Genomic DNA, 14,943 nt, shown 5'->3' on the forward strand with positions numbered 1-14,943 from the left:
TGTGGTGAATCCAATCTGAACAATGTTTGTTTCCTTAGAAGAAATGGCGGAGCTTAAAATTTTTTTTTAATTTTAAAAATTTTAACTTTTTAAATTTTAAATTAAATGGTGACTCAGTGAGTTAAGCCTCTCCCTTCAGCTCAGGTCATGATCTAAGGGTCCGGGGATCGAGTCCCACAATTGGGCCCTCTGCTCAGCAGGGAGTCTGCTCCCCCCACCCCGCCTGCCTCTCTGCCTATTTGTGGTCTCTGTCAAATAAATAAATAAAATCTTTATAAAAAAAATTTTTAAATGTTCATTTAGTTAAGTAATCTCTATACCCACTGTGGGGCTCGAACTCAAGACTCTGAGATCAAGACTCACTAGGTCTTCCAGCTAGGGGCCAGGTAGGTACCCTAACAGATTCTTACTTTGCTCTCTACTTCTACTGGGTTCTGAGTAGAACTGATATAGCTTCTAACTCATGGAAGATTTAAGGTGAAGATAAAGGAGGTAAAGAAGAAATTAAGCTTGCCACCAAAGGGGCCAGCAAAAGACACTCTTACCTAAGATAAGTCTGCAGGTTTTTCAGTGCCTCCAAGAATCAAGAATTCCTTTGAGAAAAGTAATTATGAAAACATTTCAAAACTGCTTTAAAACCATGTACTGTAAAACTAAGTTGAAACACCTAACACCAATAGCCTAAGACCCTGACTTTGCTAGGTTCTACTACTTGTGCACTGCTATCAGTCTACTTGAACCTCATACACTGGCTGAGAGCGGTTTTTCCAACACTTTGCATTGTATCGAAATGAACCTGCTTTTAAGAGAATTACACCTCAAGTACTGCCTAATTTTTAATATTGAGAAAAAAAACAGAACCACCGGCCTGAAACCCTTGGTTCTCTTGGGGATTCTGTTTTCTTAAACAAACTGAAACAAAGTTCACTTTCCATTTTCATAAATACCATTATTAATTTTTAACCATAAATACTGCTATAAGGAGTTTGGTAAATGAGACAAGTTTCCAGGCTCTCTCTAACATAGGCAACCTCTGTATTTTGACCACATGACTGATGAATGCCCCATATGTTCCTGTGGCCACTACTGCCGGTCTAGTTATGCCATAAAAGAGGGAGCAGAAAAACATAAAAGATATTACTGAAAAGCCCAAATGGAATACTATAGTCTGGTGCCAAAACCTTTTTTTAAGGTTTTCTAGAATAAAAAAGAAATGTGGAGAAAAGCAACCTTGGGGGAGAAAATATTAAGTATAGAGAAGAGGAATTTTCAGGTATTATGTGTACCTGAATGAAAGGTTAATGGATTTTCACACATAATCAGTATTTAGCCTGTGAGCAAATATTTTGTTCTGATAACAAAAATGGTAAACAGAAACCATAAAGGTAACACTAAAACTGACCATTTCTTCTATATTCATATAATTAAATCCTTTTTAATTCCTAAGATTTTCATATCCAGATGAGCCGACGTCATAAAATCAGAACCTGAGAAGACAGATGCTAACATCCCTCCAGGACAGCCTCACTTAAACCTTTCTAAACACAGAAGAACTCCAAGGCCTCCTTCAGAAAGCCATTCTAAAGGTTAAAACATTCAAAAAAAACTTCCCTGTATTTAGCATAAATCCCTCTTGATGCTTGCTGTAAGTCGATTTGATTTCCTCTACTTTTTCTTCAGGGACGATGGAAAACAGCTGCTCAACATTCCCTTTCAGGCTACTTTTTCCTTCCTGCCAGGCCCAGTCCCTCCAGGGGAGAAGCCTAAACACTGCAGGTGATTCCAAAATGCAGCTGGCCCAAGCCTGATTCCCACAAGGTTGGGAAGTCTGGCCCCATTTGTGCTTCCTAGAATGCTATCAGTAAGCGGCCAAGGCCCCAAGAAGAGCTCTTCACCAGAATCTGTGGAATTTAGAGATCCATGATTGCCAGTCTAACCTCAGCAGGCTCAACTAAAACCGGGCTGCTTCAAGAAGAATGACAGGCAGCGCTACAGAGAGGGTAAGCAGGGCTGTCGGGGGCAGACCACCTTCCCTGCTCCTCTACCGGGCCTGTCAGGCTGTTGAGTGCACCTTGGCATGGGAACACTTTTAAACTACTTGGTGATTTTTATCATGCAATTCTTGAGTTTCTTGTCACTGACGCAACTTTCTGGACGCACACTAACTTTAGCAATGCAATAACCCTTTCCCTGCTTCGCTCTAAGGCAGTCTTCTAAACGGAAGCGTCCCTCTGTCATCTGTGACATCTGGAAATCAGTAATTCCTGCTAGCGTCACGACATGTGCTACTACATGTGTAGGTACTTCCTACATTGTACACTGAAACGTACATAACCAGCCTAAGCTTGTTACCTCCCACTTCATGAATTGCGAACAAATAACCCCATTTTTCCTGCACTAGCCATGAGACTCCAACAGTAAAGCCAGTATATGGCCTGTGTACTTCATCAATAAAAATATTATAGACCCACAAGTTTGGTAAGCCCATTTCCTTTACAAATTCCTCTTAAGAGTTATGAAATGCTGATTCAGCTTTAGTGTGGTATAACATCTGCACGCATCAGGAGGGTATGGCTTAGTAGCTAGGTTTGTTACACGCGAGAAAAATGCAGAAGCCTTGATTTAATCAACAATACAAATTTACAACTCTAAGGCATCTGTGTATGCCATGAGTATTCCAGTCGGCATCTGTGTATGCCATGAGTATTTCAGTCGGAAAGATTTCAATGACAGCTCTTTAACTGATTGTGGACCTATCTGATTTCTACTAAAGAGCAATGTATGCTAATTTAAACACACACACAGAAGTTTACTATGATTATCCTTTTTTTTTTTTTTTTTCATATTAACTGGGGAGAAGAGAGGCAATATTAATTCCATAAAGAATACCAAAAACTTTTTTTGGCATGCAGAAATATACGCTCAGTCACAAACTCTCTCTGACCCTGTCTAGGACAAAGCAGATGGGCACAGATAACCAATGATGCATATGTCACGTACAAGCCATGGAGAGTTAATAGCATATATGTCTTCTGTTATATTTTTAAAAACAGGACCATACTTATCTAACAACCATAACCATTCCCAAATATAAAATGTCAAAACAAACCAGACTTATTATCAGTATGTTTATAGCTTCTAGATATTACTGAAGAGGCAAATTCAGTTCTTTCAGGAATTGTTTACTAACATTTGATTACAACACTTACCAAGTTCATGCTTATGGAATATCCCAAAGGAGTTGAAACAACTAGAAGGAAATCCAGTGGTAATCTCCATACACATTAAAAATTCATAGTGTTCTCCTGAATTAAGGACTGAACAAACTACCCCATTCAAGAAATAAACAGATGGCCTCAACAGTCTTTTCTTCTCTTGCCAAATGAAAATCATTCCCTTTTCTTCTTTGTGATCTCCAACAGGCTCTGCGAAGGCTCACTCTGCCTCCTGCAGGTTTATACTCTTCTGGGCGTCTGAAAGAGGATCTGGATTCCACACCCTCAACAGGCTGGAGCTTGCCTGGAGAGGCAGAAGCAAGCCACACAACTGGTAAAGCACCCCAAGACCTTAAGGCAGCTAATGAGAACTGAGCCATGAGCCTAGGACTCTGTAGGAATTTGGGAATGAGAAGAGGCCCCACAATGGAATCCTTACAAGGCCTAGAGTGGAAGAAGACAGAGCTGTGGGAAGAGGGTCTGTAAACAGCCAGTTTACAGCAGTCTGGGAAGCACATAAGCATTGGATGGAGCTGACAGTCCCTGGTCAGTAGTGAGTAGAAAAAGGGATAATACACAACATCTGTAGGAAGATGAAATATAAGAGTCTTAATCACATGAACTTGAAGTCATGAAGGAGAGAAGCAGAATTAAAAGTGCAATATAGGTTCACCTCATACTTAAGGTAGGCCACTAATTATTTGTAAAATGACAGACAAGTCTCTTACCTCCACAGTATTTGCACTTCCACACCCCTAAAATGAGGCTAAGACACCTGCTCTGTATCACTCTTCAGTTCCATAGGCTAAAATATGAAAATACTAGATATGAAAAAATACTTCACTGTACTAGGCGATTTTAAAATGCAAGTATTCATGCAGCCATATGATCTATCAGGGACTTTTCCTTTCCTTCAATTGTCTAAACATATGAATTTGTGAGCAAGAGTTTATTAAACCTAATGGCACTTCTTTACCCCACCCATAACACTTTCTACTAGTTTGAGTCTTTTCTGTGACACTTCTCCACCAGCTGCTAACCAAACCACTTTTCTGTGTGTGACTAGAAGTTGTGAAACACTAAGTGTAGACAGATCAGAACATGGGACTAAGTTTATTCACTAACAAAAAGACTTTATTTTTTTTTTTTTTTATGTTTTAAGGTTTTATTTATTTATTTGACAGAGAGAGACAAAGCAAGAGAGGGAACACGGGCAGGGGGAGTGGGAGAGGGAAAAGCAGGCTTCTCACCTAGCAGGGAGTCCCACTCAGGGCTCGATTCCAGGACCCCAGGATCAAGACCCAAGCCAAAGGCAGATGCCCAATGACTGAGCCACCCAGGTGCCCCAGAAAGATTTTCTTTAAAGAACAACTATTTCAATTAAAAATATTATCCCCTTGGGGCGCCTGGGTGGCTCAGTGGGTTAAGCCTCTGCCTTCGGCTCAGGTCGTGATCTCAGGGTGCTGGGATGGAGTCCCACATTGGGCTCCCTGCTCAGCAGGGAGCCTGTTTCCCTCTATCTCTCTGCCTGCCTCTCGGCCTACCTGTGATCTCTGTCAAATAAATAAATAAAATCTTTTTTAAAAATTATCCCCTTAATGCAGAGTTTAATTTTTTAAAAGATTTTATTTATTTGACAGAGAACACAAACAGGGGAAGCAGGATAGGGAAAAGCAGGCTCCCCGCTGAGCAGGGAGCCCAATTCCGGGCTCCATCCCAGGAACCTGGAATCATGACCTGAGCCAAAGGCAGCAGCTTAACGGACTGAGCCACCCAGACGCCCCCAAAGTTTAATTCTTAAAAGGGAATTTCCTATTAGAATCGGGCATTTTAACGTTGGCAACACTTTGAAATTCATCCATCCTTAATTATCATTGTCACCAGATGGACGCACAGATCAGTGCCTCAGGAATCTGGGATTTTAATATCTAGTTCCTATTCTGCCACTAACTCGCCCAATGAATTGATGGGAAAACATTTTCTCTTTTTGGTAGTCGGGGCTTATACACTTGCCTAACTCCCATGTTGGGCACTGATTCTACGTTTAGAGAATTTCACTGTCTCGTCCAAACATCTCTGGCTAATGGGGCGACTGTCAGTTAGAGGAAGATAGTGTAATTCCAAGATGAAGAACCCCTCAGGCATCAGTAACAAGAACTGTCCTGTCCTCTGCTTGGACACATTCTTCCAAAAGGCTGCTGCCCATCGATCCTTATCTAGTCCCTCACCAACTCCTTCAAAATAGTAAAGGTCCAGCCCCTCTCGGTAAATGAAATACCAATATCCACTAAGATGCTGAAGTTCCCTCTATCATGGGCTCCTCACTCCAAGGCCTGTCACAAACACAATCCAGGACAATAACACTATTTCTCTTTTTTGAAGGGGCGGGAGGGCTGAAAAATGATAAAAATACTTACTATATTTTAGTAAGTATATATATATATATGTATATATACTGCATGACATATATGTATATTAAATTATATATTTTGATATATTAATATGATATATTAAAAGCCAAGTTTAAATATTTTATCTTTATTCATTTCCAACCATTTGCTGCAATCATAATACTGAATGGGAATAATGTAATTTCTTTCACACAACACAGTGTGAATCTGAGGCAGTACAAATCAATACCAAAATAATCTACCACGAAGAACATGAAAATATGTATAAGTACTTTATTACATAATTGCAGAATGCACTTTCACCTATAATCATAAAACACTTTTTCAGAGGTTAAATAAGCTTTAAAAAGAAGCACTGAGGAAGGCAGGACATCTGCGAAGTTAAGAACTTCATGGATGTCCACCATGTCCCCGCCAGGCAGCAGTGCAAGATTACCTGGACTAGCCAGACCACAGATCTCACTGAAAACATGTATTAGCTAATTTGTGAACTAATTTTATAAATACTAAAGTTGACACTCACACAAATGTTAGCCACTATAATGGCCCTGACCTCATGTGGCGAGCCTAGCTGATTTCCTACCGGTGTCTTCTCACACGAGGCCCCTAACCTCAGAGATGACTGAACTGTAAGTAGTTACTAACCTGAATGTAAAAATGTACTTCACAGGCCACTGTCTTTATTAACCAAAAATTGTTGAAACTGACACTGACATGATCTACCAATGATGGAAAATGACACTTCCCAGGCTCAAACTCTCAGGTGCTGCTGCTTTGTTTTCTCCCATCGGATTTTGACAACGCCACGAGAACTAGGGCAGTTTCTTACAGACGTCTGCAGATCTCCTCAGTTAGGAGCACGGTCTTGCATTTTTTGCTGTACCCACACAGCGGGGTCGGTAGATGATGGAGGCATTAAATTTCACCCTTTCTCACTTTTACTGAAATACATCTAACCTACACACTTCAGAAATGGACTTAGGCCCATAGGGTGACCTTAAAAGAAAAAAGTTAACACAGGACAAATATTTAGATCATCCCATACTCAATTCTTCCAAGGTCATTACATTTTTGTGATCCCATTTTGGTAGTACTGTCTGAACAGTCTACCAAATATGGCACATACGTCATTTCAGAAGTTATCATTTATTGAGAAAATTTTAAAAAGCTGAAGAAAAGGGAATTCCTGAAAGATTAAATTCTGTCAAAAATACTGAAAAGCCTGTTTTGAAAAGATGTCTAAGTGAGGACGTCGTTGCTCAAATTTAATGTCTCATTAACCAGGTCGAACGAAAGAAAAGTTAAAGAACTTGACTACACGAAGATCCCTAGAAACTCCAAGTGTCGTTTCCCGAGCGAAGGAATTCCAGGTAAATGAGGCTCCTGCGTTTCAGCCGCGGGTTTGGTTTCAGGCTCCGGGGGCGGCCAGCTAAACCGAGGCAGCCGCCTCAAACGAGCGATGAAAACGAGAAAGTTCGCGGGTCACAAACTTAGCTCAGATTGCAGCCGCGACCGATCTCCAGCCCATGTGGCATTGCTTACAGAGCTTCCCAGCCAGTGAGTCAAGCGTCCCACCACCACCACCAGGAGCTGCCGCGAGAGAGCTTTACCCGCGGTCTCCGAGCGTCGGCGGAGCCAAGCGGCGCTGGAATCCGGCACCGGGGGAGGCTCGGGACGGGCTTCCCCCGCTTCCGCAGCCGCACGGAAGGGCCGCCCGCGCACCGAGGGGTCCGCACGCACGACCACCACCACCCCCTCCCCAACCAGCGGGGCACGCGGGGGAAGAGGGGCGCGAGGCTGTGCCGGCCGGCCCGTCCGAGGGCAGCGGGAGCCCCGCGGGCGGGCCGGGGAAGCTCGGCGCCGAAAGCGGTGTCCCGGACCTCACGGTGCGCCGACTCCGCGCCGGGCGCTGCAGGAGCGAGAAGGGGCCAGGAGCTGCCCTGACCCGGCAAGCCCAGGGCTCGGGCTCCACGCCTCGCGCGCCCTCCAGCAGCCCAGCCGCGCCGGGCCCGGGCGAGCCGCCCGCAGCGCTCCGCGCCCGGCAGGGGACGTGGCTCTCCTTGTGCCGCGGGCGCCCCGGGGACCCGCCCGAGACCCCGGAAGAAAGTTGCGCCGCGCGGGGCCCAGAACGGCGCCCGCCGCGCGCGCCCCTCCGCTTACCGCTCCTCGCCGCGGCTTCGTCCTCTCGGGCGTCGTCTCCCCAGCTTCGGCCCAGGCTCCGGAGCCCCCTCCCGGCCCCCTCACCCCAGGGCGCCCGGGCCCGCGGCGCCCTCAGAGCCGAGCCCTCCGCGCGCCCGCCGCGCCTAGGGTGCCGGTGGGCGCCGCGCCACGGGATGCGCCGCTGCAGCCTCGGGCGGCGCTACTGCGAGCTGGGCGGGCGGGCGGGTGTGGGGTGTGGGCGAAGCGGGAGGAGGGCGGGACGCGGCCGGCGCTGAGGCTCGGTGGAGGGAGGAGGAAACCGCAACGTCACCAGAGCCCGGGGAGGCGAGAATGGGGAGGGGGAAACGGGGACCCCCGAATCCTCGCCGGACCCCGACCTCCGGCCCGCCCCCGCCTTCTCCCCGCCTCCTCTCGGGGGACTCCGGGCTCCGCGCTGCGTTCGGCCTTCCCCTCCACTGGGGCCCCGCGCACCCTTCCCCTCCACGCACCCCTGCCTTGCCAGGCCTCTTTGGCTCCGAGTCCCTTTAGTTTCCAAGTGACCCACACGCTTCGGGTTCGACTGTGAGCGATACTTTTGGAGGCCCGGGGGGAGGAGCTGATGCTTCCGCAGAGTCTGGGAAGGAAATCGAGGAAACCTTGCTCCCGGGGCTGTGGCCCACTCCCCTCCCCTTCTCCACCATCGTTACTCCTCCTTTTTTCCTGCGTTCGATTTTACTCTCAGAGAGAAGGGAGGAAATCACCTACTTAGAAGCAGTTCTCTCCTTAACTGCACTGACGAGATCTCTAAATCCTAAAGCACTGATCCCTGCAAACTCAACCGATTTTAAATCATCAAAGGTAAAGGGATCTGGGACAGAGCATTTGAGGTTCTCGGCTTTCAAGAAGAAATTTCTTTTACCTTACCTCCTAGGCCCGTGTAGGGAGGAGGGTGAGGGAGGAGGGAGAGGAGAGAGACCTCTGATCCCTCCAAGTTTTTCAGGTGGAGGATTTGCAACCTTAGTAGTCACAACCTCTTCGGAGAAGTTTCCTCCCTTTTCTTAAAGCAGCCACTGCACGCAACGCAGCCTGGTCCATCTTGACTCCGGGAAGGTGTCCCATATGACCAGGACATCACCTGAGGCCTGACTTTTTGCCTCTCTCCGTGTTAGCCTGTAACCAAACCTGCCAGAGCTAGGGGTACGAAAGTGATGTTTACGCATTCATTAGAATCGGAGATGTTTTACCAGATGGCAGTTTTTCCTGGGTTTGCTTCAAAGTGCTTTGTTGGGTTCTAAAAGGCCACCTCCATCCATTTCCCTTGTCATCAGAGGTTCTCAGGAACTTCCACATTAGGCCACATTAGGAAAAATGTGGATGTCTACTTTTATACTTCTCCTTTAAAAAAAAAAAAATGCACTTGAAGAGAGATTCCTTACAGTTCAGCAGGAAGTGGTTTCATTAAATTTTTTTAAATGTTCACTCAGGTAAACCACTGATCTGCATAAATTTCCTGAAGTTTTAAAGGTGACCTGTGGAGCAGAGGAGAAAGGGCTCTCTAATTTAGAACTGGCTTTAATCTGCTTTAAATTCTTATTTGTGATTTATTACTAGAGGCCTTGGAAAACTAACTGCAGTGTCTCGGTTTCCTTATCAGTAATGTAGAGATACAGTACCTCCGCTCAATGGTTGTACAATAAAAATAACTAATATTTGAGAGTTACTACATGCCAGACACTGTGCTAAGAGATTTACATGTATTAATTCAATTAGAGAGGATTAATTGTGAAAGTGCCTGGCTGTAGAAAGAAAGTAATCCAGAAGTGTTCACTTCCATTGATCTTCTCGAATTTGGAAGGCACCTTAGAAAAAGCATTTGGTTTGATTTATTTAACTTCTCAACAAGTAGTCATCTAGGTCAGCGATTTTCCAACCTAGAACAGTAAATCAGCAGAGGGACTTTGATAAAATACTTTTAATGAGGGCCCCACACCAGACCAATGAATCAGAATCTCTAGGGCTAGAATCTAAGCAGCAGCCTTTAAAATCTCTTCGCAGGTGATCATAATGGGCAACCAGGATCTAGAACTCTTCAAAGGTGACAGTACCTATTGTCATTTGTTTCCCTTCACCCCCAGTTTTGCTTTCAATTGATCTAGAATCTGCTTTTGGATAACATCTTCCCCTTGCAAAAGCCCCCTCTACAAAAGGCTTCAAAGATTGGCAACTTTGACCCCTGGTGTCTTCCAGGAAGCGTCTGGCACCTTGACTGCACTGAAAAGTTCTCCAGTTTGTCTGGAACCAAATGCATCAGCTTTTCTGCATCCTTTCTGAAAACCTCTTAGAAGGCAGTTTCCTTTGCCATTGTCCCTCTTAAAATCTGACCCCAATAATAAACTCAAGGTTTCATCTAAATAACAGAGTAAAAGGATGTTGAATGGCTTTGTTCTAATTACTGTATTCCCTCAAGTAAATCCTGTGAGCTATTAGAGCAGCAGTATTACCCTAATGACTCCTGGATTACTCCTAAAACTCTGAAGTAGTCAAGGCTTTTTCGTGACTACTCGGAAACACATCTTCCCAACCCACACGCATTCTAGTTGGTGTTCCTCCCTTAACATGATTCTGTTAAGTTGGATTGTGCTGTCTGTCACGCCTCTTCTTTTAGCTCGTTGACATGCTGAATATCACTGATGTAATTAATTGAGTAATTCTACCTCCCAATTATATGTCTTCTGCAAATTTGGTCTGTTTGCCATGCCATCATTCAAGTTCTCATTCTGAGGCACTTCCCACTGCCAAATAACACCGAATTAGCACGCTGTTGATGAATATTCTCATCAATGAAGGACTCACGTGTTACTTAGTCATATCTTCTTTTCTTGTTCCAGAGCAGCAGCTAAAGTGCATATGTGCTTGGCATCTTTGTAGAAATTAGAAAAAGTTACCCACCCATACCCAGGCCAAGGGATTAGGAAAAAGCAACGTCTTCCTCCCAGATACAGACAAATGTGTTGTCTATGAGATGTCCTTGCTCTACTGGCATAGCAACATTGTCAAAAAAAGGAAATGACTACTTAGCGAATTCTTCTTAACTCCTGGATTTCTGACTTTTCTAAATGCCTAAATATTACCGTAAGAATAGGTTTATTGATTTTTCTCAGGATATGTAAAAAGCCCTTTGTCTTAATTTCAGGAATCTAAGCGCTGCTTTTTTGAAAATTGGAACTCTACCTGTCCATCTCTGGTCTTTTAGTGTTCATCTCTCTCTGTGCTGATTCGAGATGAAAGTCCTTATTTGCAAACTCTCCTTGCTGAGATATAATTTTTGTAGACAAGAGAAGTTAAGCTTTAGGGAGCTAGGTTATCTTCGTGCAAATTCTTCACCTAAGTTTGTAATTAGTTCTCACAGAGCTCATTTTACTCTTTCAGTTGAATGGTTATTTTTTCATGATAAGGAAGAAGCAAGGAATGAGTTCTCTTTGTTGTCTATTTATCTCAAGTAGGAGCATCCCTTCTATGCTCTTTTGGTCTGAACAAAACAAAAAAATATATGTATATACAAAGAAAACTAACACTCTCTCTCTCTCTCTCTCTCTCTATATATATACATATATATATAGTTGTCCTTACGGTTTATTCTTGGCTCTAGCCTAATGGACCCCAATTTTATAGGGCTGTTAAAAGCACATAATTTCAGTTCTCTTGTTTAATTCAATAAACTCAAATTTGCCCTTTAGGTTTTACTAACCAGCCAGCTGGTCCATGACCATACAACTTCCTTCATCCTTGAAATGCTTTTTTTTTTTTCTTTCTCTCCCTATGCCAAATAGTCTATTTGTAAAACTGCTTTACCCTACACCTTTAAAGTTTCATCTTTGAGTCACTGAAGAGGTATGATCATTTTGGTTTGCTCCAGCCCAACAGCCCTTGAGTTGCACTTACTCAGTAATAGTCGTCAGTTTCCCTTCCATTTCTGAGCATTCAGCTCTGCTCAGACATCTACCCCAGGCTTCTCCAAACCCCCGACTCATACCCACAGTCTCCCTGACTTGCCCAGTGCCGACCAGCCCCTCTCCACTGCCCAGACTGTGCTGTTGCTACTGCTTCATCTTCAGATAACTCAAGCTTTCTGAAGTTAGTTTTCATCATTAAAACAAAAGAAAACATTTACCGGTATTATTAATCATAATTGAATTGTACCCTCTCCATCCTCAGTCACAATTTAAGGCTTTTATATATAATTCTTATTCAGGTATGGTACATATTTCCTGGCTTTAAAATCTCCTAACAGATCATGTATGCCAGGTTACTGATATAACTAGCATTACTAGCCTCATTTGACTGGGAACAGGCTCAGAGAGTTAAAGTGAGTTTCCCAAGATATAATTGGCTCAGAGCACATAGAATTACGTTTTCTGATATCAAATCCAGGTTCTTTGTACTAAATCACTTGGTCTATACTAACTTCATACCTAAAATCCCCACTTTTAGTTTGAGTGTCCTCAGGTCAATGTTATTCTCCATTCTCAATTGACTTTTGAATAGATCATTTTTGTATCACTTACTGATTTATTTTAAAACTACCTGAGGTGGGGGCACCTGGGTGACTCAGTGTGTTAAGCATCCAACTCTTGATTTGGCTCAAGTCATGAGCTCAGGTCATGAGGGTCATGACATTGAACTGTGTCAGGCTCCACACTGGGCATGGAACCTGCTTAAGATTCTCTCTCCTTCTTCCTCTGCCCCTTTCCCCTGTCCTCCTCTCTTGAGAAAATGAAACAAAAACAAAAAATAAAATAAAATAAAACACCCAAGGTGTCCCATACACCTGCCAAGGGACAGCACTATTCTCTGAAATTAAACAAATGATTATTGATATTTGCAACATGAATGGCTGATGTTGTTTGTTTTATTTTGTTTTAAGATTTTTATTTATTTATTTGACAGACAGATCACAAGTAGGCAGAGAGGCAGGCAGAGAGAGAGAGGAGGAAGCAGGCTCTCCGAGGAGCAGAGAGCCCGATGCGGGGCTCGATCCCAGGACCCTGGAACCATGACCGGAGCTGAAGGCAGAGGCTTTAACCCACTGAGCCACCCAGGCGCCCCTTGTTTGTTCTTTTGAGTCATGAAAAGAACCGAAAGTAGTTTAAGCATATTTAATATTAATAATAATATTTTTCTTAAATGTGGCTTTTGAGTACTATAAAGAACTGTCAACATCACTGAGGAGTTTAGAATGGATGTTCACTGAGGCATGATTTAATTTAGTGATTCCTTATAACAAGTGCTTCCGTACCAAATTTTGGCTCTTTTCACCAAATTCTGGCTTCTTCCAGAAAAGTGCAATTAAGGAAGAATTGCTTTAAGAAGATTCTTAAGACAGGTTCATGGCCCAGGAATCTGGTTGCCCAATGTCCATGTGCTATGTCAGTGTGTTATTCCAAGAAATAACCCAACTTCTGTCTTCATGCACCCCACTCACTCACAGTGCAGCTTTAAGTATTTGAGACTAGGCCAGGTTTGCATTAGTTTGGAAGCTAAGCCTTATGGGACTTTATGCAAATGTATTGAGGAGGATAAGGAGTGGCTTTGGCAATATTCTGTAGTAGTAATTCTAATGCCATATTAGCATCACCTGGGGGGAGGGAGTACCTAAAAACACAGCAATGCTTAGGCTCACTCTCAGAAATTCTGATTTAATTCTTTCTAGAATGAAGCCTTGGCATCCCATATGTTGTTAAATATACCAGATGGTTCCAGTGTGCAGCCAAAGTCAGAACCAATGTTCCATAGCATTAGAACAATCTAGGGAGCTTTTAGAGTTTCTGGTGGCTTCTAGTGGCCTGTGCCAATCAAAGCATACTGACTGGGGTGTTTAAAGCCCTGTGATTCCGATATATAGAAAGTTTGGGAACCACCATTTTGTAGAAGTGTTACTAAATGGGCACTTGAACCAAATGAAGCATTAGATTTTGATAATATATTAATTTACCATATAATCGATAATGATTTAATAATTACATACAATATTGCGAAGATTGCTTTACATTTACTTTCATTTACATAAAATATTATGAAGATTGCTTTTCATTTACCAGTTCACTAAGTACTACTGTTGGATATGCAGTTTGAGGAAGTAATACTTGGTTTTAGTATTAGCTGAAATAATGAAGTTGTTTCAGTAGTGAATGTTTCACTTCAAATTTCTGCTGCCCAAGTATTAAAAATACTAAGATCCAATGAAACTTAACAGCTAGGCTACTCAGGACTTTTTCTTCTGCCAACGACATCAACTGTATTAAGCAAAGAAAATCTTGGCTGTTTTGCATTTTGATAAAATCTTTCAGATGATCTTTTGGATGACAGGAATAATTGCCAGTTTGCTGGTATTAAACCTAAGTATGTAACCCAATTACATTTTTCCATACATTTTTCTAAACTAACTCCAAAAAATACAGGTAGCTTCTTCTGCATTCTAGTTCTTGTGATTTTTATAAATAATTCCATTTGGGGGTGGCCATTTTTGCTCTTCATGGCCAAATGGAAAACACTGGTGTTTTTAAAAATGCTAAAAAGGCAAAAACAACAACAAACCTAAAACAGCAAAATAAAAAACCCAACTACAATCTAACAGAAAAAACAGTATTTCTTAGAAGCACTTCTCATCTATGCAAAAAAGAAGAAAGAAGAAACCTTGGAATAATCATATGCCAACCCTTTCATTTTCCTAAGAAACTGAGGTTAGCATAGGTGGTGATTGCCAGTTCTTGTTGCTAATTACTGGTAGAGATGGGAAAACTGGGTCCTAGCTGCATGTTCTTCTTCCCACTTCTCCATACTGTATATTTGGCCAAAAAAGTCTAACTTCTTCTTTTGAGGTTCTCATATTGTACATGAACTGTAGCAATTTATTTTAAAATGTAAATCTGCATTCTTCCCATTAACAAAATACTGATGCATAAGGAGAAGTAAGCTTTAGTTTTGGAGGAAATCAAATTCCTATTCAAAATGTAAATTGATGGCACCCTGCATTCAACACTGTTAAACTTGATAGTGTATGCTACATATAATTTTCCAGTGACATGTGGGCCAAGTATGCTCCTCACTACATATTTAACAGTTATCACCTAACCAAGCTCCTGTCCTTGAGGTAAAATTCTCAATAAGATTTTACCTTC

General features: G+C 42.9%; 1 protein-coding gene across 2 annotated transcripts in view; it reads right to left on the reverse strand.

Moving 5' to 3' along the window:
* Nucleotides 1-8,243, reverse strand: part of DSE (dermatan sulfate epimerase) — an 85,947-nt gene extending 77,704 nt beyond the window's left edge. Inside the window, exon 1 of one of the 2 annotated variants that reach the window (XM_059176792.1) lies at nucleotides 7,787-8,243. The gene's annotated coding sequence lies outside the window, so the exon portion shown is untranslated. The remainder of the gene's footprint in view (nucleotides 1-7,786) is intronic. The other variant, XM_059176794.1, reaches the window with a different exon arrangement.
* Nucleotides 8,244-14,943: the final 6,700 nt, after the last annotated feature.

This window comes from Mustela lutreola, chromosome 6, assembly GCF_030435805.1.
Source record: "Mustela lutreola isolate mMusLut2 chromosome 6, mMusLut2.pri, whole genome shotgun sequence".
NCBI classification, from domain to species: Eukaryota; Metazoa; Chordata; class Mammalia; order Carnivora; family Mustelidae; genus Mustela; species Mustela lutreola.